Source organism: Salvia splendens, chromosome 21 (assembly GCF_004379255.2).
Source record: "Salvia splendens isolate huo1 chromosome 21, SspV2, whole genome shotgun sequence".
NCBI lineage: Eukaryota > Viridiplantae > Streptophyta > Magnoliopsida > Lamiales > Lamiaceae > Salvia > Salvia splendens.
Genome location: NC_056052.1, coordinates 17932155 through 17954909, shown reverse-complemented (window position 1 = coordinate 17954909; position 22755 = coordinate 17932155). Strand labels below are relative to the sequence as shown.

The 22755-nt window shown below is 34.7% G+C and overlaps 1 pseudogene; it reads right to left on the bottom strand.

Annotated features, from left to right (window-relative positions):
• Positions 1-13615: 13615 nt before the first annotated feature.
• Positions 13616-14162, bottom strand: LOC121784314 (annotated as a pseudogene).
• Positions 14163-22755: the final 8593 nt, after the last annotated feature.

Below are 22755 nucleotides of genomic sequence, written 5' to 3'. Positions count from 1 at the left end.
TATATAAAAGTTCAAATGATGCACATTTTAATCAACAGCTTAGGACTAATTACAAAACTATGAATTTAAACTTATGTTCTAAGAAAATCAATACTTATACTTTACGAATCTATATTCATACTTATAATCGAATATACCTTTCGAGTTCCTTTAATCTTATCAATTGTCAATTGTTTACTTTAAAAAAAGGTTTACACTTGTCATTTGATGACTACTGTCTTGATAACAACATTCCCTTTGCATTTTCTATAAGTGTGAGTCTGATTGATAAGTTAAATTGATACAATTAATAGTTGACTTTTTTCTATTTATTAGGTAAAACTTTTCACTCAATAAAAGAGAAAGTAATATAATCCTATTATGGTTATGTTTGCTAACAGGAGCATTCAATTATAACTATGTTGGCTCAAGGGAGGATTAGTCAGTTAGATACTATAACACACATAACAGATTTATGTTCACAAAATCTATTAACAATTGTACACTATCATCAATACATGTACCTTTTGTTCTACCAAGCAAGATGATAATTTCCATGTAATACCACATGCATATAAAATACTCATATAATTAAACAATAATGCAGGGCGGCTGACCCTTCTCTCCTCAGTGACACATGCTCAGGAATGTCCATATTCCAGACATGTCAAATAAAAATGCAACTTACGACCTACATGTTTCACATGATACGCACAAATGCAGATTATCCCAATGAGATCCTATCCCTGCTCTGATACCACCTAAACTGTCACACCCCAACCCCTATGACAGTATTCTCTTATAATATGTAAACTCCCAACTTCTTTTTAACAACTAGAACACATATTTAAAAACGTAAAACACTCATATCACATAAACCAACATTTATCTGTCACATTTCAAAATATTTTGAACTGTAGTGGAACCCTCTCATCACTCTATATGTTATACATTTATCTACATGCAAAAATGATGAGGAGGAGAAGGTTGTCAAAATGCACCAGCCACCGAACCTGATAACACGTGCAGTTCCTAGGACCCATGTCAACCAAAAACTTCAATAATATCTCATTCCTGAAAAATATTAGTGGTTTATATGAGCCACAACTCAGTGTATATAAACCTTACCTTTATTTCCATATCCCAAATATCACCCATATTCTTTAACCAATATCTATACACATAACCAACAAATATTTTTAAAAAAATTCATATACATATGCACATGCCACTTTGTTCAGTTTATTATTCTGCGACAAATCAAGCCTGGTATCTGCCCGGGATTCCATTGTATATGACCCGATGGTCCCATTGCCTTTGTACATATATATATGACCCGAAGGTCCATTGTCATTGTATATATGACCCGTAGGTCCCATTGCCATTGTATACATATATATGACCCGAAGGTCCATTGCCATTGTATATGTGACTCGTAGGTCCATTGACATTGTATATATTACCCGTAGGTCCATTGCCATTGATATCAGACCCAGAACAAGACTGTCACAAATCCTCTTTAATCCAATGATTCAAATAATTCCAAAACCATGTGTAAACATATCAATTGCATCAATTACATATTTCTAGCATATTTCATCAGATAATTTCAATACTATAGATAAACATGTCAATTGCACAAATAACATATTTCATTATATTACACCATCAAACACATAATCAAATCATAGTCAAATCATATAATTCAATTATTCACTTTATTTAAACACCTAGCAAAGAAGCACATAAACTATGTAAAATTAAAAGTGTGATTTATACACAACTGATTAAGATAGATCATCTGGCTGGGCACTTGTTCCCGTTTCTCGATTTATAGCCCTTGATCCTATATAATACATGCACATTTAAAATTATTACAACTATTTGTATGTTATCTACTTTATCTACTTTATTTAATATTGTAAATATTACACTATAATCTGAAGAGATATATAATTATGCTATTTACTTATATTCATATAGATCAAATTATACATATTCTATGACATACGTGTATATATAAATAAAGAAAGTTAACTTACTATCTCAATTAAATAATTATATATATATATATATATATATATATATATAGTTGTGATCAATGTTGAATCCTTCTTAAAGATCGAACTAGAGATCAAATTAGAGCCCTCCATTTTCTTAATCTTGTGGTAAGAATTAATTTACAATTAATTTAATATTTTATTTAATAAAAAAAATTTTAAATTTTTTAATTTTTTTTTAATTCAATAAAAACTTGCTGGAGTAAATAATGAACTATATTCACTAAATAATGAACTAAATGAACATATGTTATGAAGTAATTTTTCGCATTCATTACATACCGAATTTACTTTGTACTGAAAGATAATTATGTCATAACACATTATGAAGTAATAAACTAATGGAATGAAGTAATAAACTAATGCAATGAAGTAATAAACTAATGGAATGAAGTAATAGCATGACTGAATGAAGTAATAAACTAATGCAATGAAGTAATAAGTTCATGACTACTGCTTGACGTTTAACACAGTTAACATTGTATTTCAATAAAATGTCATATTTACTTCATTACTAACATTCATTTGGTTCATTATTTATTGGATATAGTTCATTACTACCGCTTAACGTTTAACACTAAAATTTATTGTATCATTAATGTATTTCAATAACATGTCAAAATTACGTCATAACATATATTCATATAGTTCATTATTTAGTGAATATAGTGAAGGGGTTGGCAGCGGAAGCGTGCATACAAATAAATCAGATAATGAAAGTGATCTCTTTAGCAGATTATTCAGACAAGTTCTATTCGCGCAATTATCACATGTATCATGCTCATAAACTCAAATAAATCATGCTTTAAGAATAATTGAAACCTAAAACATGCTGTTCTACGGATTAGCCATTTTACCTTGATGATTCTCCAAAGAATCGAAGATAGCTAGCGCCTTCTCCACGTGAAGATCTTGAGTACTAAACCACGGATCTTCTGACTGGTTCTCGGACTGTAAACTGATATCAGGGTGGGCTGATCTCACCAGAATACTAGAACTTAAATAAAGAAGACAGAAACTGATCTCACGGAGGAGAACTGAAAGGAAATTTTCATCCTCTTCAGAGAAGGAGAGGGGGACGAAATTTTATGAAGAAAATTAAGTGTGTTTTCTGTCTCCTTTATTCTCATATTTATATTAAGTCACATATTGGGTCCAGACAGGGATCTATGGAAGGTTTTGGATATGAGCTCCCCCAATTAGCTTTTGACTAATTAAATTGAACCCACAATTTAATACAAGCTTTAATTGGAATATTATGAGCAACCACTATTGAACTCCCCATCCAAATCCGAAATTATAAGTAATCCGGGTTTCCATTACTTGTCATATATTTCCCGCGCTTAATATAGAAACATCCATTAATTAACTATTATATGTTATATACTTAATTAATTAACGTCTTATTAATTCCAAGAGTGGACTCAGCAAGAAACGCTTGTTTATTATTCATAGAGTAATCAAACTCCAACTAGCTAGGTTCCGAATAATAAATCCTTATTTCGAGCTCCTCTTGAGGACGTTATCAAACGAGACTTACCTCGCGCACGATTCAACATAATAGCAATCCTAGCACCGCTAGATATTAATCACCTCTACCCAATATACCAGGATTATTGGGTTGTGAAAAACCCGCACCATTTGGTAAGTCAAAGTAGTGCATAATCAATATCGTATCCTCAATGCTAACGTACATTGATTAAGAAACAAATAATTATCAAGACCTCGTCTTTCAGTAGATAGTATAAAGACTTATCTCGTTGTTAGATCCAATTCAGTGCTCTACCACACCAATATCATCTTATTTCAGTAAGGCTTAGAAAAATGCGGACTGACATTGCAAACTTTCACGATAGGTAGTCTAAGCCTATCTGGGTTGTGAAATTCTTATTTTTCTTTGTTCAGAACTGACCGTGTTACCTTAAAGTGGACGACGCCTGCAACCGATCTACTAAAACAAAGACTTAGACTTTTTTAAGTTACTTATACATTTAAACATACAATAAACATCCATTAAATGTAAAACATAACAACATTATGACAAAAATAATCTGTTTTATTCCTTGAAAAATAAAATAAGAGTTTTTACAGTATTCAATCACTCGAAAGGTGATTTCTAGTATACAAACTAGAGGGCCCAAATTTGGTCTCTATCTTTAAAACTGGATTTGTGAATAATGAGACTATATATATATATATATATATATATATATATATATATATATATATATATATAGGGGAGCGTTATTCTCCTTTTCACATCTTAGATCCTTTTTCCTTCTTAATATTACGCGTTAGATCTAAGGCATCAACGGATCAGATTGATTCTATAAAACTGGTTCCGTGTTGCATTATAGAAGGTGGTTGTATGCATTACATGGTTATTATTGTCATTTGACGGAAAAGTAACTGCCACATTTTGGTATCTGCGAATAATGCACCACATGGTCACGAGTAATGCATATAATTGACTATATAATGCACAATATGTGAACTGCAATGCATACGAATAAGATGTACCATGTTATGATGTTTGGACACACGTTTCTTATTTCCCCTAAGGGTTTAATAAGCTTAGGGGCTAGGGTATAGTACGTAGACACGTATGTAATCTTCACATGGTAACGAGTAATGGATATAATTGACTATATAATGCACAATTTGTGAACTGCAATGCATACGAACAAGATGTGCTGTGTTATGATGTTTGACACACGTTTCTTGTTTCCTCTAAGGGTTTAATAAGCTTAGGGGCTAGGGTATAGTACGTACGCATTAATAACAAATTATAAAACGATACGAATAATTCACCAAATTGTCACGAGTAATGGATGTTATTAACTATATAATGCACAATATGTGAACTGCAATGCATACGAATAAGATGTACCATGTTATGATGTTTGACACACGTTTCTTGTTTCCCCTAAGGGTTTAATAAGCTTAGGGCTAGGGTATAGTACGTAGACATTACTAACAAATTGTTGTTATTGGAATATACGTATGTGCATTATTTGGTTTAGGTAGTGCATTATGTAGTTGTTAATTGTCATTATCTCAGTATATTATGCATTATTAGAGGTATTGTGTATATGGGTTAATCAACGGATTGAAGATTACATACGTGCATTTAGTAATGTCTACGTACTATACCCTAGCCCCTAAGCTTATTAAACCCTTAGGGGAAACAAGAAACGTGTGTCAAACATCATAACATGGTACATCTTATTCGTATGCATTGCAGTTCACATATTGTGCATTATATAGTTAATAACATCCATTACTCGTGACAATTTGGTGAATTATTCGTATCGTTTTATAATTTGTTATTAATGCGTACGTACTATACCCTAGCCCCTAAGCTTATTAAACCCTTAGGGGAAACAAGAAACGTGTGTCAAACATCATAACACAGCACATCTTGTTTTTATGCATTGCAGTTCACAAATTGTGCATTATATAGTCAATTATATCCATTACTCGTTACCATGTGAAGATTACATACGTGTCTACGTACTATACCCTAGCCCCTAAGCTTATTAAACCCTTAGGGGAAACAAGAAACGTGTGTCCAAACATCATAACATGGTACATCTTATTCGTATGCATTGCAGTTCACATATTGTGCATTATATAGTCAATTATATGCATTACTCGTGACCATGCGGTGCATTTTTTGTATCTTTTGTTCTTTGTTCTTTTTAATCTCAGCCCCACGATTTTGTCATCCGACGGTTAGATTGGTGCCACGTGTCATTTAATAATGCAGATTTTCAGTTGAATAATGCACACCGACTAATAATGCACTATTATAGTGTAATAATGCAGATTTTCAATTGAATAGTGCACACCGACTAATAATGCACCATTATAGTGTAGTAATACAGATCATCTGGACCGTTGATGAATGTGATCTAACTGCCCATATTAAGAAGAATAAAGGATCTAAGGGATGAATAGGAGAATAACGCTCCCCTATATATATATATATATATATATATATATATATAGGAAAATGATCAATACAAAACTTGATCTCAATACAAAATCCAGACCAAATCCTGACCATGAGATTTGACAATCCAATGGTCAATAATTAAACAAAAACACGGATGGTCATTGTAAAACAGTTTTAGGTCATATTATAAACTTTGGATTTGAGGTCATGTTAAGACCATTTCATGTCATCCTTACTATAATGACGTAAAAATAAGCTTACAATGACCTAAAAATGACTTTTGTATGCTTGGTTCTGCATTTTTGTATTAAGAATGCTTTTGCATGGATCAAAACCCTATAAATATATATATATAAATATATATATATATAGTAGTGATCAAAGTATAACTAATTTTAAGTGTATAACTAGAGAACAAATCTCAGCCACATATTATCTTAATCCAATGATTAATAAAAGTATACATTATTAGTTAATAAAAATAGCATAGGGGTAATTTTGGAAACAAACTTCGTTCCCATATTCTCACATACACATTCCATTAAAACATTATCTCTCTCTATTTCTATTATCATTCTCTCTCTCTCCCTGTGTGCCGATCTCTGGCCGCCACCGTGATGCGTCGGAGGCGCTTCGGCAGAGAAACGTGGAGCTTAGAGAGGGAGCTCCGGAGCAGCCTGGAGGAGGAGTTTCGGATTTGGATGCATCATCAGCAGCAGCGCCGTCGCCAGTTCCGCGGTCGTCGTGGCACTCGCCGGTGCCCGATAACTGCGATGTCTTGCAGCGGTAGGGTGGAAATTGGCGCAGCTAGCTAAATAATAGGCGTGGAGTTTGAATTCTGTGAATTTGTGACGAATTTGCTGGCCGATCTCGATGCGGAGATGCTAAAAATTAGGGCGGACGATGATGAGGAGATGATGGTTTTTTTTTTGCTTAGTTTAAAGTTGATTCATAAAATTCACAAAAGGCAGTGAGTTTTGATTGCCCTGAGTTTGAGGCATTCGGATTTATTTGCATTAGTTTTGATTATGTAGGAAATGAAGGCAATCAATTATTATATGTGAATTGTGATTACTTCAATTGAGATTAAATGATTTCTGCAGATTTATTTATATAATATAAAAGAATTGTTATTTAAAAGAAAGAAAGAAAAACCGAGTTTCACTCTTGTTCACAAAACACATCACTCTTACTCTGATTTTACTTCACTCTTGTTTACAAAATACATCACTCTTATTCTGATCTTACTTCACTCTTGTTCACAAAACACATCACTCTTATTCTGATCTTACTTCACTCTTGTTTAGAAAACACATCACTCTTATTCTGATCTTACTTCACTCTTGTTCACAAAACACATCACTCTTATTCTGATCTTACTTCACTATTGTTCACAAAACACATCACTCTTACTCTGATTTTACTTCACTCTTGTTCACAAAACGCATCACTCTTACTATGATTTACTTCACTCTTGTTCACAAAACGCATCACTCTTACTCTGATTTTACTTCACTCTTGTTCACAAAACACATCACTCTTATTCTGATCTTACTTCACTATTGCTCACAAAACATATCACTCTTACTCTGATCTTACTTCACTCTTGTTCACAAAACACATCACTCTTACTCTGATTTTACTTCACTCTTGTTCACAAAACACATCACTCTTACTCTGATCTTACTTCACTCTTGTTCACAAAACACATCACTCTTACTCTGATTTTACTTCACTCTTGTTCACAAAACACATCACTCTTATTCTGATTTTACTCTACTCTTGTTTACAAAACACATCACTCTTAGCATGATCTTACTTCACTGTTGTTTATAAAACACATCACTCTTAGCATTATTTTACTTAACTATTGTTCATATTGAGAATCATATCAAAAACAGTCAGACAATCACATGCTAGTGCTATAAAACTAGAATTTCGTTGTTAGTTTATTAGTAGTAGTATTACTACTATTATTTTATTTTTATTAGTTTACATTCAAATTATTATTAATAAATTTTGGAATTTTAAACACGTAACTTCTCAATCACTTCTTTTTCTTTCAAACTCATCTACCAAGAGAGAGATGGCATATGCTGCTGTGATTTCTCTGAAGCAAACAATGCATCGCCTTCTTAACTCTTCTCACACTCCCATTCCCTCATCGAGTTGAGAAATCCTTGAATTTGCATCCACAAAGATCATATCTTTGCAAGAATTTCTCAAAGAATTCTACCACAGCAACAACAATAGATGGAACGCTTTGGATGCCGACACCGATCCGCCAGGAAATCCCCTTCTGTCTCCAGATCCGACACCGATCCGCCTTCGTTCAGCTCCACCACGCCCAACAGGGTGCTCCCTTTCATCTCCATGTTTGTAATTTTGTCTGTGAAGTGACAATTATACCCCAGCCTTGTTATTGTGGAGTAAATTTGTGATTGAGGGAACTAATTTCTCCTTAAATTCGAAAATTACATGTATTAATACTAGACCTTGATTTCTTTGATCTTGTGGCTATGATTTGTTCTCTAGTTATTTGGTTAAGAGGCATTTGCCTGTCAAGACCGCCCTCACTAAGGATAGTAAAGACGGGGAAATCGTGACTAGGGAAGGGACGAAGGAGAGGGGAAGAGGAAGGGGAAAACAATGAAAGACAACGTCTTAAACAAAGCTTCAATAGAAGAGTTTTAATCGATTAAACAATTAAGGAGCGGGTTAATATCTCAAGGTAAATAATGTTAAAAAGTAGTATGGGGCAAAACGAAAGACTTTAACAAGAACGATTCGAAACACGGCAGCGGAAAAACAAGTATCAGAGGAGAGTCATAGGATGACGCCCATGTTTGAAGACACGACGCATCCGGGAATTCCTAAAGCTCACTCAACATCCGCCGCAACATCACCCCTCAACCTACACATAAAGAAAAAGGATATGCACGGCTGAGTACTTGTTGTACTCAATGGGCTCATGCCGAAAACATTTTATAACAGTTATGTCATCCATACCGGTGAACTCAAGTTTTTACGTTTATTTAAGAAATATCACGAGTATCACAAAAACACTTTTCACAGACCGGCCGGTCAAAACAATCTCCCCACTTTCTCATCAATCAATCAATCACATCCTCTTACCATAGTGCGACGAAAATGTGGCCACACTATTCGCCCACGAGACCGGCCGACTAGCAAGGACGGCTCACGATCCCCTCTGTGTACACAGCCTGATAGGGTTTGCGGCCATACTCAGACCCGAATTCGTTTATAATAGCCCTATAGCCTAATGGAGTGAACTCACAAACTAGGCATCAAGCACAATCTCAACATAGCCTAACGGAGCAAGCTCAAACGAACTAGGCATCAGGCAGCAATCTCAACATCAAAACAATCACGGCATGACATAACACTTTAAACCACCCTTATAACACCACATCATATTTTTGGAAAAATAAAGAGGTTTGAAAAGAAAGCCCACCTCGTCCGCTTAACAATTCACAATCCAACTTATGGAAACTCTCGTTCCTCGAGTTCACGAATACACAATCACCCTTGTCAACGACAACACAAGTCAGCCTTCCACAAAAACATATTACCATGCATGTCCTATCGTTTCTTTCACCGTTCTCTCAAAATTACCCAACCCAACGTTCGTCACAAAGATGGAAAAACACACCATAGTATATTTCGACGTATCTCACACGATCACATCATTAAACACGTTCCTTCGATATACATGCATCATATAAGACTTTTAAACTTGAAAATAAGTATCCTTTTATCAAAGCAGAAAACTGGCAGAACTGCGCGACCGTTTTATAAAAATCACTAAAAATTCACCCGACCTCATATGAAGCTAAATTTTGGTCACAACACAGAATACACATTCAAGTTCATCCTGAAAAATTTTCACACTGAAATCACGTCGTTTAGTCAGTCAAATCAATAATTAAACTCTCTGGTCGGAACATAAAATTTCTAACAGCACTGCGCAGTTCATTTGAAAACTTTACCATAAATTCATCCAATGCCTAAAAAGGCTGAAAATTTTACAAGACTTAGAAGACACTTCAAATTTTCATATAGTTCAAGAATCACATCAATCGGAGGTCATTTTATCAGTCAAAAAGAAAACGAAACATTCTTGGCGAGAACACAGGTTTCTGGCAGATTTGCGCAGTCAACTTCAAAAAATTATTAAAAATTCATTTTTCTATAAAAAGGGCTGAAATTCACACGAGACACAGAAAACACCTTGAAGTTTATTCAGTAAAAATTGCATATCAAAATTCGTTCGTTTGATGAGTCAATTACAGATCAGAAGCTACTGGTCGTGCACCACAGATTTCAGGTTCATAGTTTCGAAAATAGGGTTTTCATCTTCCATCAAACAAACCCCAACTTTTCATGCTGGAAAACACATAATCATGCTTAAAAGGTTCTCATAATCATGTTTTCCCATAAACTCACATCATTCACCAAAGATTCAAATCAAACTTCACATGAACTCATTCAAAATCGCATATTCATCAAAGTTCTCATGCAAACACAAATTCCCACCGATTAATTTTGCGATCTATGATTCCTACACTCACTATATGCATGTAGGATTCAAGAACAAGGATTAAATGGAAAGATTGAGGGAAAGTGAATCAAATATACCTTTCTTGATAACAGGGACGGATCCAGAAAATAATCATTGAAGGGGCAAAAATACACATGATGATATTTGAAGTATTTGAGGAGGGGCATTTAAAGAAGAAACTAATATTATTTTTTTTCTACAATAGATTTTATAAATAGATATGAAATTTTGAGGGAGGGCATTTGCCCCTCCTGCTTGTAATTTAGATCCGTCCCTGCTTGATAAAAACGAATCGGTAGAAACAAGAATTGACGCGATTCGTCGGAAACTCTTGAAAATCAACTCCAACGGATGCAAGAACAAAGATGAATGGAGGATTTTTGGAGAGGATGAAGAGATGGAGGGAGAAAACGTGTGGGAGGGGGAGAGGGAGGAGGAATAAGGCGTTGAAATAATGGGGCTAGGGTTTGGTTTCTCCCTTTTATATTGTAGGATTAATCCCCCACTTAAATAAACAAATAAAAAGAAATTGTGGAGTGAAATAGGGAAAAAGGGGCGTGTACTAAAGGGAGTATTTAAAAAAATTAATATTTAAATCCTTAATTAAATAGGAATAAGATTTAAATTTGGTAATTTCTTGTAGTAAAAGACTCCTACAAAATAGGTAACAAATAAATTAATCTCATAAGGTAATTGAAAGGTATAAGGGATGAAAATTTAAGGCTCTTAAAGATGGAAAGAATCAAAGTACCAATTAAGTCTACAAAGTAATTTATTCTCCCAAGTATAAGAGAAATTCGAAAATTCCAAGGAATGGGGCAAGGGTCGAAAATCATGGAGAATAAATTAGGAATATTTTGGTTTTGGATTTAGTTTGGATAAATATCCCAAAACAATTAATTAAATCCAAGAAAGAAGATACTACTTCCAATAAATAGAAAGGCCGAAAAGAATTTGAATAAAGTGGCTGGCACAAATATGCATGATCCTATTTAATTAAATCCCCTCATTGGAAAACATATCATATTATTCCACATAACTCTCAACCATTAATTTCACATCGTTAACACAATCACATAGAAATCAATTTCCAAAAAATGCATTTCCAAATCAACATCCACATTAATAAAACGAAATAAGTCACAAATTTTAGGGGTGTTACATTGCCTTAGATCACTACTCTATATATATATATATATATTGGGTCCTGTTAGGATGAGATTTTTTAGCTTAATTGAGAATTGAGATGCATTTTCGGCCACTCATCCATAAAATTTTCGAAATGTCAACTGCAAGTAGATTATGTCAACTAAGGGTATTATCATCATTTCATTTCTAAAATGTCATTAGCTTTCATATCAAATGTCAACAGCTTGTCAATAGCCTACACATCAAATGTCAACAACTTATAACTAAATGTCAACAGCATGTCAATAGCCTGTATATAAAATGTCAACATCCTGTATATCAAATGTCAACAACATGTCAACAACTTGTATATTGTGTCAACAACTCAAAAATAATTCTTGCAATTAAAAAATAACAACTATTTTATCTTAAATTTTTTATTTGACACAAGTTCTGGCATCATGATCATACAATATATGTTAATAGCTTGCATATCAAATGTCAACAACTTATAGCAAAATGTCAACAGCTTGTCAACAACTTGTATAAAGTGTCAACAACTCAAAAGAAAAATCACAGTAAAGATGGCCTGTGCCGGTGATGAGGTAGACCTCGATTACCACTACTTCGGTCGCTGCAGCGAATTCAAGAGAATCGAAGCCAGATTCCGCCCCACCTGACACGACCAACTCCACCGCCTCTGATTCAACTTTTTCCTCAATTTCAAAACCACAGATTGGACTCAACCCCCAAATTCCACAACTCTACAGATCACAGACCGCCACTCGTGGAAGCTCAACCGCCACGCCACCGTGATGGTCGGAGAATCGCTATCACTGGACCGAGCATACGCGGCCGTCGAAGCAGCCATTGGCGGCCTCATGACCGACGCCGAGCACAGCGTGTTCGTCCTGGTGGCGATCGATTTCACGTTAGGAGAAGCATGGGAGAAGATTCGAAACACTGATTACGGAACGCTATACGTGGATTACGAGGTGAAATTCGATTGGCGGCGGCGGTGGACGGACGACGTCGAATATCTGGGACTGGTTTCGGCTGCAGAATTGTCATTGGAGATGTTGGAGACGCACGAGGCGGATGGAAAGAGCAGCTGCTCAATCTGCTTGGAGGAGGCGACGGAGGAGTGTCGAGGAACCCTAATTAAAACATGAAATTACCATTCTGCCCTTTCATAATGAATTAATCTAAAAATATTTTCCATGTGGCAAATTCTAGACCACTCATTTAATAAAAATGAGTGGCTGATAATGCATCTCAATTCTCAATTAGGCTAAAAAATCTCAATTGATCACAACCATATATATATATATATACCTCTATATAGGGTCATGATAATCTACAAACCCTCTATAATACAAACTATACAAACTTTAGGCGTTGTCATTGTTGAAATTCCCCTCAATGACAGAATTTGTATTATGCGTTGAAATTGACATTCCCCCCAGTGACAGAATTTGTATTAGGCGTTGACATTCTCCCCAGTGACAGAATTTGTATTAGGCGTTGACATTGACATATGAATCCCATTGCTAACCGTTGATTACTTACAAGGAGTGTGTAGGATCAATGTCAACGCCTAAGACAAATTCTGTCACTGGGGAGAATGTCAATGTCAACGCATAATACAAATTCTGTCACTAGGGGGGATGTCAACAATGTCAACGCCTAAAGTTTGTATAGTTTGTATTATAGAGGGTTTGTATTTGATCACACCTATATATATATAAATAGGTTCATGATCAATTGAGATTTTTTAGGCTAATTGAGAAATGAGATGAAACATCAGCCACTCATTTTTATTAAATGAGTGGTCCAGATTTTGCCACACAAAAAATATTTTTAGATTAATTTATTATGAAAGGGCAGAAGGGTAATTTCATATTTTAATTAGGGGATTCTGGTGAGGGTGCTGGTGTATGTCGGCTTCGTGATGTCGGCTTCGACAATGGTGGCTTCCAGCGCTTTCAGCGCGCTCCCGATCTCTGCGAAGAGCTCCGGCCGATCGACGCCTTGATCTGCTCCGATCCGTCTTCAATCTGATCGATGATCACCTCGTCGATCTCGCTCGGCACGCCGCTGCTGATTTTGCTCGCCTCCTTCGTCCTCTGCCGCTGCTCCTTCACGTGATCCACCACATGCCCCAATAGCGCCGCCTTGTCCATCTACATTGATCAGAATCGGTCAATTTAGTGAGAATTTTGATTCGATTTTAATTTGATTTTGATTTTGATTTTGATTTGATTCGAGAGAGAGGGAAAAATACCTTTTCGAATTTGGGGATGAGTTTGCGGAGAGTGGAGAGCTGAGCGTTGATTCTGTCTCTGCGGCGTTTCTCGACTTCGCTATGGCTTCTGGAGGCGGAAGTGGAGGCGGGAGGGAGGAGCCACAGCGGTTCGTCGGTGTGATTGAGGATTGGCCAGTAGCAATTTTCCATTGACACGCTTCAAATCGTTGCTGGAGATCGTCTCCGACGAGATCTGCAACAAGGCGAGCTCGTGCGCGCTGAAGCTGCTGATGCAGATGCTGGAGGCGTCGAAGAAGTCGAGGCTGAAGGCGATCAAGGCCGGTGCGATCTGCATGTTGGTGGAACTGCGACCAGAATCGAGCAGATCTAAATGCGAGAGGATTATGCAATTGATCAATTTTGCTTTTGTTACAGTGTTTGTCAGTTGTTGACATTTGATATATAAGCTGGTGACACTATGATAACTGTGGTGCATATCGTGTCAACGGCACATACATGTCATGTCAACTACTGTACATATCGTGTCAACTATACATACAAGCCATGTCAACTGTGTTACAAGCCATGTCAACTACACGTACAACCATGTCAACTGCATATAGAAACCATGTCAACAACAATTATAAGTCATGTCAACTAGACATACAAGCCATGTCAATAATCCGACACATTAAAACAAAAAATGACACTTATACCCCCGTGTTGACATAATGTGATAGCTGTTGACATTTAGTTAATCTTGTGGATTAGTGGCTGATATTGCATCTCATTTCGCAATTTAGCTAAATAATCTCAACCTAACAGGACCCTATATATATATATAGAGGTGTGATCCGTTACTAACTTTTCTTAAATTGCTAACTTGCTAACTCATCGACGTAGTGTAATAAAAATTTCAATACGATGATGCTGAAATGTCAACATAAACTTAAGTTGATATTTTAATACATTGTGTTGACATTAATATTTAAATGTCAACTTAGTTTATTAAAATGTCAACACAAATATGTGTTGACATTTTAACGTGATCGTGTTGACATTTTTAATACACTACGTTGATGAGTTAGCAAGTTAACAATTTAAGAAACGTTAGCATTATAACGCACCCCTATATATATATAGGGGAGCACTATGGTGCATCCTTAATTAGAGTGCTAACGTACATCCAATCACGTGTTGTCACGTGGCACGAAAAATGCAATATTGTAAACACAAAAATGCAATACACATTTGTGAAGTTGTACATGCATTTCCGCCGATTGCATTTTAGTTATAGGAAAATTATATTTTATATTGTTAAATTTTGCATTTTAACATAAATTGTCTACAATACTACATTAGCATTTTAAAATTAGTTAGCATATTAGTATATCCCTATATATATATATATATATAGAGGTTAGTGATTAAGATATAACTAATTTTAAGTGTATAACTAGAGAACAAATATCAGCCACACAAATAAATGGAACAAATATTATTTATTTTAATAATATAAAATAGGCCAAGGGTATTTTAGAAAATTACATTATGAAATTTAAATCAATTACACGGTTTCCTTTCCTTCTCCTTCCAAATCTACTCACAGATTGAGCATACCAGATTTTGTTTTTGTTTTTGTTTTTTTTGGAGAGGATGAAGGTTTGATTGAAGAAAGGCGAAGTTACATAATTGGTAGGTTTTTTTAAAGGTGCGGCTACGGAATACGAGATAAAAAAATCCAGCTTAATCTGCAACTAGCAAATTAGAGATTGATGCATAGAATTCAGTAGAAATGATTTTTTTTTTCTTTTTTGGTAAGAGAATTTCGAAGCTAGAAACCTGAAAACACAAGATTACATCACTTGGAAGGGTTTTTTTAAAAGTAGGATTAAGGAATTGAAAATCCGGCAGATTGATCCAGGATTAATCGACGAAGATGATGATGGTGGTGGTGATATGAATTGATATGAGAGAGAGAGAAAGGAGTAATTGGGGGAATGAGAAATTTGTTTGAGATGGAGCGAGTGAAGAAGGGAAGGGACATGCAGCTGAATATAACGAAGTACAAATTTTACTTCAATGTTAACAAAACACATCACTATTAGCATGATTTTACTTTACTGTTGTTAACAAAACGCATCACTATTAGAACGATTTTACTTCACTGTTAACAAAACACATCACTATTAGCATGATTTTACTATTAATCATGGAACTGTAGCATTATTGAACTCTTGATCATGGAACTGTAGCATTATTTATGTTGCATATTCAGTTTATAAATGCTAAATGTGAACCGGGTTAATCTTTCATCCCCATTTTTAAGGAACTCGGAGAAAGAGCAATTCCAATACATTATATAATGCCATAGTAGAAATTTTAAAAAAAAAATTGGATCATTATTACTCCATCAGGCAGTAACTATGAAATTATTAGTAGGAGTGCTATACAATAGCAAAATATAACTAGTTAAATTCATAAATAACTAATAAGAAGGCTAGAAATCGAAATCAGCCATATCGCCCATGGCATCACCATAGCCATCTGCATAGGCCGCCGATTCCCCAATATCCGACGCCATCTCTCCCACCAACAATCCCAACCCTAATTCGCCCCCCATTCCCATCTTATTCTTCTTCGGCCTCTGCGCCTGCCAACAAAAAAAATATACCCGTAGGCTGGTGGTCTGGACGAATCGGAGGCTTCTCAGGAATGTGAACTATTTCCCAATTTTGACTATGCAATGACCATTATACCCCCGCCTTATTATTATGGAGTAAATTTGTGATTGAGGGAACTAATTTCTCCTTAAATTAGAAAATTACATGTATTAATACTAGCCGCTGATTTTCTTGATCAAGGGCGGGGGTATTATGGTAATTTTCTAATTTAAGGAGAAAATCAGGGGCTAGTATTAATACAAGATCAAGAAAATCAAGGGCTAGTATTAATACATGTAATTTTCTAATTTAAGGAGAAATTAGTTCTCCCAATCACAAATTTACTCCATAATAACAAGGCGGGGGTATTATGGTAATTTTGTAAAAGCTTGATACCAAAATCAGGTTAGGTCGCCAAATTGATTTCATTTGAAAAACAACCGCGATTTCTTCTTCTCTCTTCTCATCTACTCTGTTCTGGAAAATTAAAACTCGCCGGAGGAGGTAGAGGGGAGCACGCTGTTGGGCGAAGGAATCGGACGATCCGTATCTGGATTTTCGACAGTCGATGCTGCACATGATTCTGGAGAAGGAGATTTACGCGAAAGAGGAGCTGAAGCACCTCCTCAACTGCTTCCTGCACCTCAATTCCCCTTACTATCACGGCACCATTTTGCGCGCCTTCACCAATATCTGGAACGCCCTCTATTCCCCCTCCGCCTAGTCGCTCTTACTTATGCATTCGCTTTTCACAGCCTTTTTGACCTCATCACTTGTGCTCTATCAAATTGTAAATTGTTGCTGCCTTGTAAAAATTTCTGTGAAAATTGCTTAATGTAATTTCACTAACTATTAGTACTACATCAATGGATTGTTAGGGTTTGTATACTAGAAATCACCTTTCGAGTGATTGAATACTGTAAAACTCTAATTATTATTTTTCAATAAATGCAACAGATTATTTTTGTCATAATGTTGTTATGTTTTACATTTAATGGATGTTTATTGCATATTTAAATGTATAAGCGAACATAACAAAGTCTAAGTCTTTGTTTTAGTAGACCGGTTGTGTGATGCGCTCAATTTAAGGTACGCGGTCAGTCCTGAACAAAGAAAAATATGAATTTCACAACCTAGATAGGCCTAGACTACCTATCGTGAAAGGTTGCAATGTCAGTCCGATTATTTCTAAGCCTTATTGAAATAAGATGACGTTGGTGTGGTATAGCACTGAATGGATCTAACAGCAAGACGAGTCTTTATGCTATCTACTGAAAGACGAGGTCTTGATAATTAATTTCTTAATCAATGTACGTTAGCATTGAGCATACTATCATTGAGTATCTACTACTTTGACATACCAAAGGTGCAGGTTTTTCGTCACCCAACGATCCAGGTATATTGGGTAGTGGTGATCATTATCTGGCAGTGCTAGGATTGCTATTATGTTGAATCGTGCGCGAGGAGAGTCTCGTTTGATAACATCCACAAGAGGAGCTCGAAAAAAGGTTTTATTACTCGGAACCTAGCTAGTTGGAGTTTGATTACTCTATGAATAATAAATAAGAGCTTCTTGCTAAGTCCACTCTTGGAGATTAAAATGTGTTGATTAATTAAGTCCATAGCAGACATTGATTAATTAATGGATGTTAATATCTTAAGCGCGGGAAATGAATTAAATAAATAAAAGGAAACCCGGAATACTTGTAATTTCGGATTTGGAAAGGCAGTGCAATATTAATTCGGTAGTGGCTGCTTGTAATATTCCAATATAAGCTTATATTAAATTGTGGGTTCAATTTAATTAGTAAAAAGCTAATTGGGTGAGTCCATGTTCAAATTCTTCCTTAGATCCCTGACTGGGCCAAATATGTGACTTAAAATAGGAAAATAAAGGAGACAGAAAACACAACTTTTCCACGTCATAATTTTCGTCCCCCTCTGTTTAGAGAGAGAATAAAAAATTCCTCTCCTTCCGTGAGCAGATTTCTGTCTTCGTTATTCAAGTCCTAGTACACTGGTGAGATTTGCCCACACAAATTGTAGATTTTCTGTCTACAATCCGGGACACCAGTCAGAAGATCCGAGGTTGAGTTATCAAGATCTTCACGTGGAGAAGAAGCAAGCCATCTTCGATTCGTAAGTGAATCAACAAGGTAAATTGGCTAACTCCGTAGTATGCATGTTTTAGGGATTATTTATGCTAAAGCATGTTTAAAATTCAAGTTATGAGCATGATACTTGTGATAATTACGCGAATAAAATTTGTCTAAATAATCTGCTAAATAGATCAGTTTTATGTAATCCGTTAGAACGCACGCTTCTGCTACCAACCCCTGCATGGACGACTTGCTTCTTTATTTAATTCTACTTCTTCTTCTTTATTTAAGAGCTTCAATGGAATTGGAGTGAAAATTGAAATGAGAGTAATGATTTGAGATGGACTCCCAACAACAGTGATGTGGTTTGTAAACAACATATTAATAGTGATGTGTTTTGTAAACAACAGTGAAGTAAAATCATAATAAGAGTGATGTGTTTTGTAAACAACAGTGAAGTAAAATCATGATAAGAGTGATGTGTTTTGTAAACATCAGTGAAGTAAAATCATGATAAGAGTGACGTGTTTTGTAAACAACAGTGAAGTAAAATCATGCTAAGAGTGGTGTGTTTTGTAAACAACATTGAAGTAAAATCATGCTAAGAGTGGTGTGTTTTGTAAACATCACTGAAGTAAAATCACGCTAAGAGTGATGTGTTTTGTAAACATCACTGAAGTAAAATCATAATAAGAGTGATGTGTTTTGTAAACATCAGTGAAGTAAAATCATAATAAAAGTGATGTGTTTTGTAAACAACTGTGAAGTAAAATCATGCTAAGAGTGATGCTAAAAATGATTCATGCATGGTTCACATTTCCCAAAAAAATTCTACTCCTTTATGTTGTGCTGGAAATAGGCATTCCAATTCTAATACTTTCCATATGATTAGTCTCGCAAACAGGCAAGCTACTCGAAAAGAAATCCAATTCATGATTAGGAAAATCAAACAGATCTGAACTCGAATCACTTTCCGCCCCATCCTCTTCTTCGCTCAATTTTTTCAAATTCATCTTCTCAGAAACCCTCAATTTCTCCAAACTCTCCTTTAAACTCGTCCCTTTCATAGGCACAGAAACTGCTTGATGATGCTGATCAGATATTTGGATCTAGAATTCCTTGGTCTATTTTATATAATTAAACAAATGGTGGTTTCCCGACGTCTCCACCTCCGTGCCACCGCCGTGTTCCTCACCTCCCTCGCCGCACTTGGTCGCAGATTTGGAAGGAGAAGGAAAGGAAACCGCGTCGCCGCCGTCGTGTTCCTCACCTCCCTCACCGCACTTGGTCGCAGATTTGGAAGGAGAAGGAAAGGAAACAGCTTAATTGATTTAAATCTCATAATGTAATTTCCAAAAATACCCTTGGTATATTTTATATAATTAAAATAAATAATATTTGTTCCATTAAGATGTGTGACTGAGATTTGTTCTCTAGTTATACACTTAAAATTAGTTATATCTTGATCACTAACTTTTGTATATATATATATATATATATATAGGGAGATGATCAAAATAAGTATGTGTTTAAATCCAGAAATGCAGACCAAATCTTGGCCATAGGATTAGATGATCTAATGGTCAATAATTAACCAAAAACACGGAAGGTCATAATTAAGCAATTTTAGGTCATATTATAATATTTGGGTTTAATGTCATGCTAAGATCATTTTAGGTCATGCTTTGTTAGCATGACCTAAAAATTACCTAATTATGACCTAAAAGTGACCTAATTATGATATTGTTCTGCGTTTCTGTATTTAAATCTAGTTTTACATAGATCAAAACCCTATATATATATATATATATATATATATATATATATATATATAGGACTGTGATCAATACCAAACCAGTCTTAAACCTTAAACGCCGAACAACATCATTATAAGACAACCTGGAGTTCATTATAATGAACTAAAAACAAACTTATAATGAATTTCAGATCTTTATATTATGCTAGATGATGTCATTGTTTTTAAATCTTTGAATTCCCTATAATGAACTACAAATAAAATTGTAATGAACTCCGCGTTGTTTTATAATGATGTGTTTGGTGTTTAGCGTTTAAAATTAGTTTGGTATATAAAACAACCCTCTATATATATATATATATATATATGGATGTATTCATTTCCTTTTTGCATATTTTCTCCTTTTTCCTTCTTGATCTCAGCCCCCGATTTTGTCATCCGACGGTTAGATTAGTGTCACGTGTCATTTAATAATGCAGAATTTCCGTTGAATAATGCACACCGACTAATAATGCACCATTATAGTGTAATAATGCAGATTTTCAGTTGAATAATGCACACCGACTAATAATGCACCATTTTAGTGTAATAATGCAGATCATCTGGACCATTGATGAATGAGATCTAACGGCTCATATTAAGAAGAATAAAGGATCTAAGGGATGAATAGGAGAATAACGCTCCCCTATATATATGAGAGCGTTATTCCCCTATTCATCCCTTAGATCCTTTATTCTTCTTAATGTGGGCCGTTAGATCTCATTAATCAACAATCCAGATGATCTACATTATTACACTATAATGGTGCATTATTAGTCGGTGTGCATTATTCAACTGAAAATCTGCATTATTAAATGCCACGTGACACCAATCTAATCGTCGGATGACAAAATCGTGGGGCTGAGATTAAAAAGAACAAAGAACAAAAGATAAAAAAGGAAATGAATCCCTATATATATATTGCAAAATCCTATATTAACATATCTTATATCCATATATGGAAAATATTACATATCTCTTGAATTTATAAAAATTATTTACATGCTACAAAATTTCTAATCTCAGCATACGTGTTCTACGAACTTATGCAAATGAATACCAACATATAAGCACAGCCACTGTAACCTTACTATTTATTAAAATTCCAGTTAACATTCAAATATATCAGTTCATGTATATATGCATAAATTGACTAACTTAACTTCATAATAATGGATATTAACATAACACTTATCAATAAAAGCATCTCAAACAAGTGATAAATATTTTATAAGATTGAGAAAAAGACATCTTAGATGAGAGCCGAAAAAAACCACTTTATTATCATGGGATTGTTGCCTACTAATTAACTACTGTGATTAAAATGAATTGATTCTAGCTAAATAGGTCAAAGATTAAAATTCGTATACAAATATTAGTTACAAAAGGATGAATTCAATAGATACTTTCAAGTATTGAGTGGATAACTTAACCACAAACTCCTTCAAAACCCTATAGTTACATTCTTATATAAATCTAGGTAAAAATATCATTTATATATCAAGTAACTAGAAGTAAAGAAAATTATGAAAAACTTTGAATTGGGATAGGCGAAAATTTACTCAAATCATAGTCTACCACTCTACCTCTTCAAACTTTGATAGCATTAAAGCTCTCGTTGTTTCTTCTCTATTTCCCCTTCTCTGTTTCTTCTAACTCATATATTATACTCCAACAACCTAGCCGACTTACTTCTGTAATTATCTATTATATGGCTTTAACCAAATTTTAAAATTGAACAAAAAGTTATAGTTTAAGAATTTGACAAGTTGCAATCAAACCATAGCTTACCAATAACAATTATATAATAATAAACTATACTAAAGTAAACAATTATCTTACTAGCATTTCCTTAGTTTTATATGTATCATTATTCTATTAGACTTGCGCATATCATATACATATATATATATATATATATATATATTCTTATATAGGGTTGCGTTAAAGATAGAACCATTCTTAAGTGTAGAACCTAGAACTCTACATATTTTATTCATTGGATGAGGAAAAAATGACGGTCAAGATTAAAAATCATACATATTAGACTATGTTTTCACCACATTCCGGACTCAACATGTGAAAAAACTCACATGTTGATGGAAGAATGAATGAAACGAAGAAGAGTCCATGCATGCTTTATTTTTTCACTTATCTGCATTCACCCATTAATAATAGTTTTGGTTGTAATGGGAAGTTGTTGTGCAAATCAACACCATTGGATTAAAAGATCTAACGACCTCCGT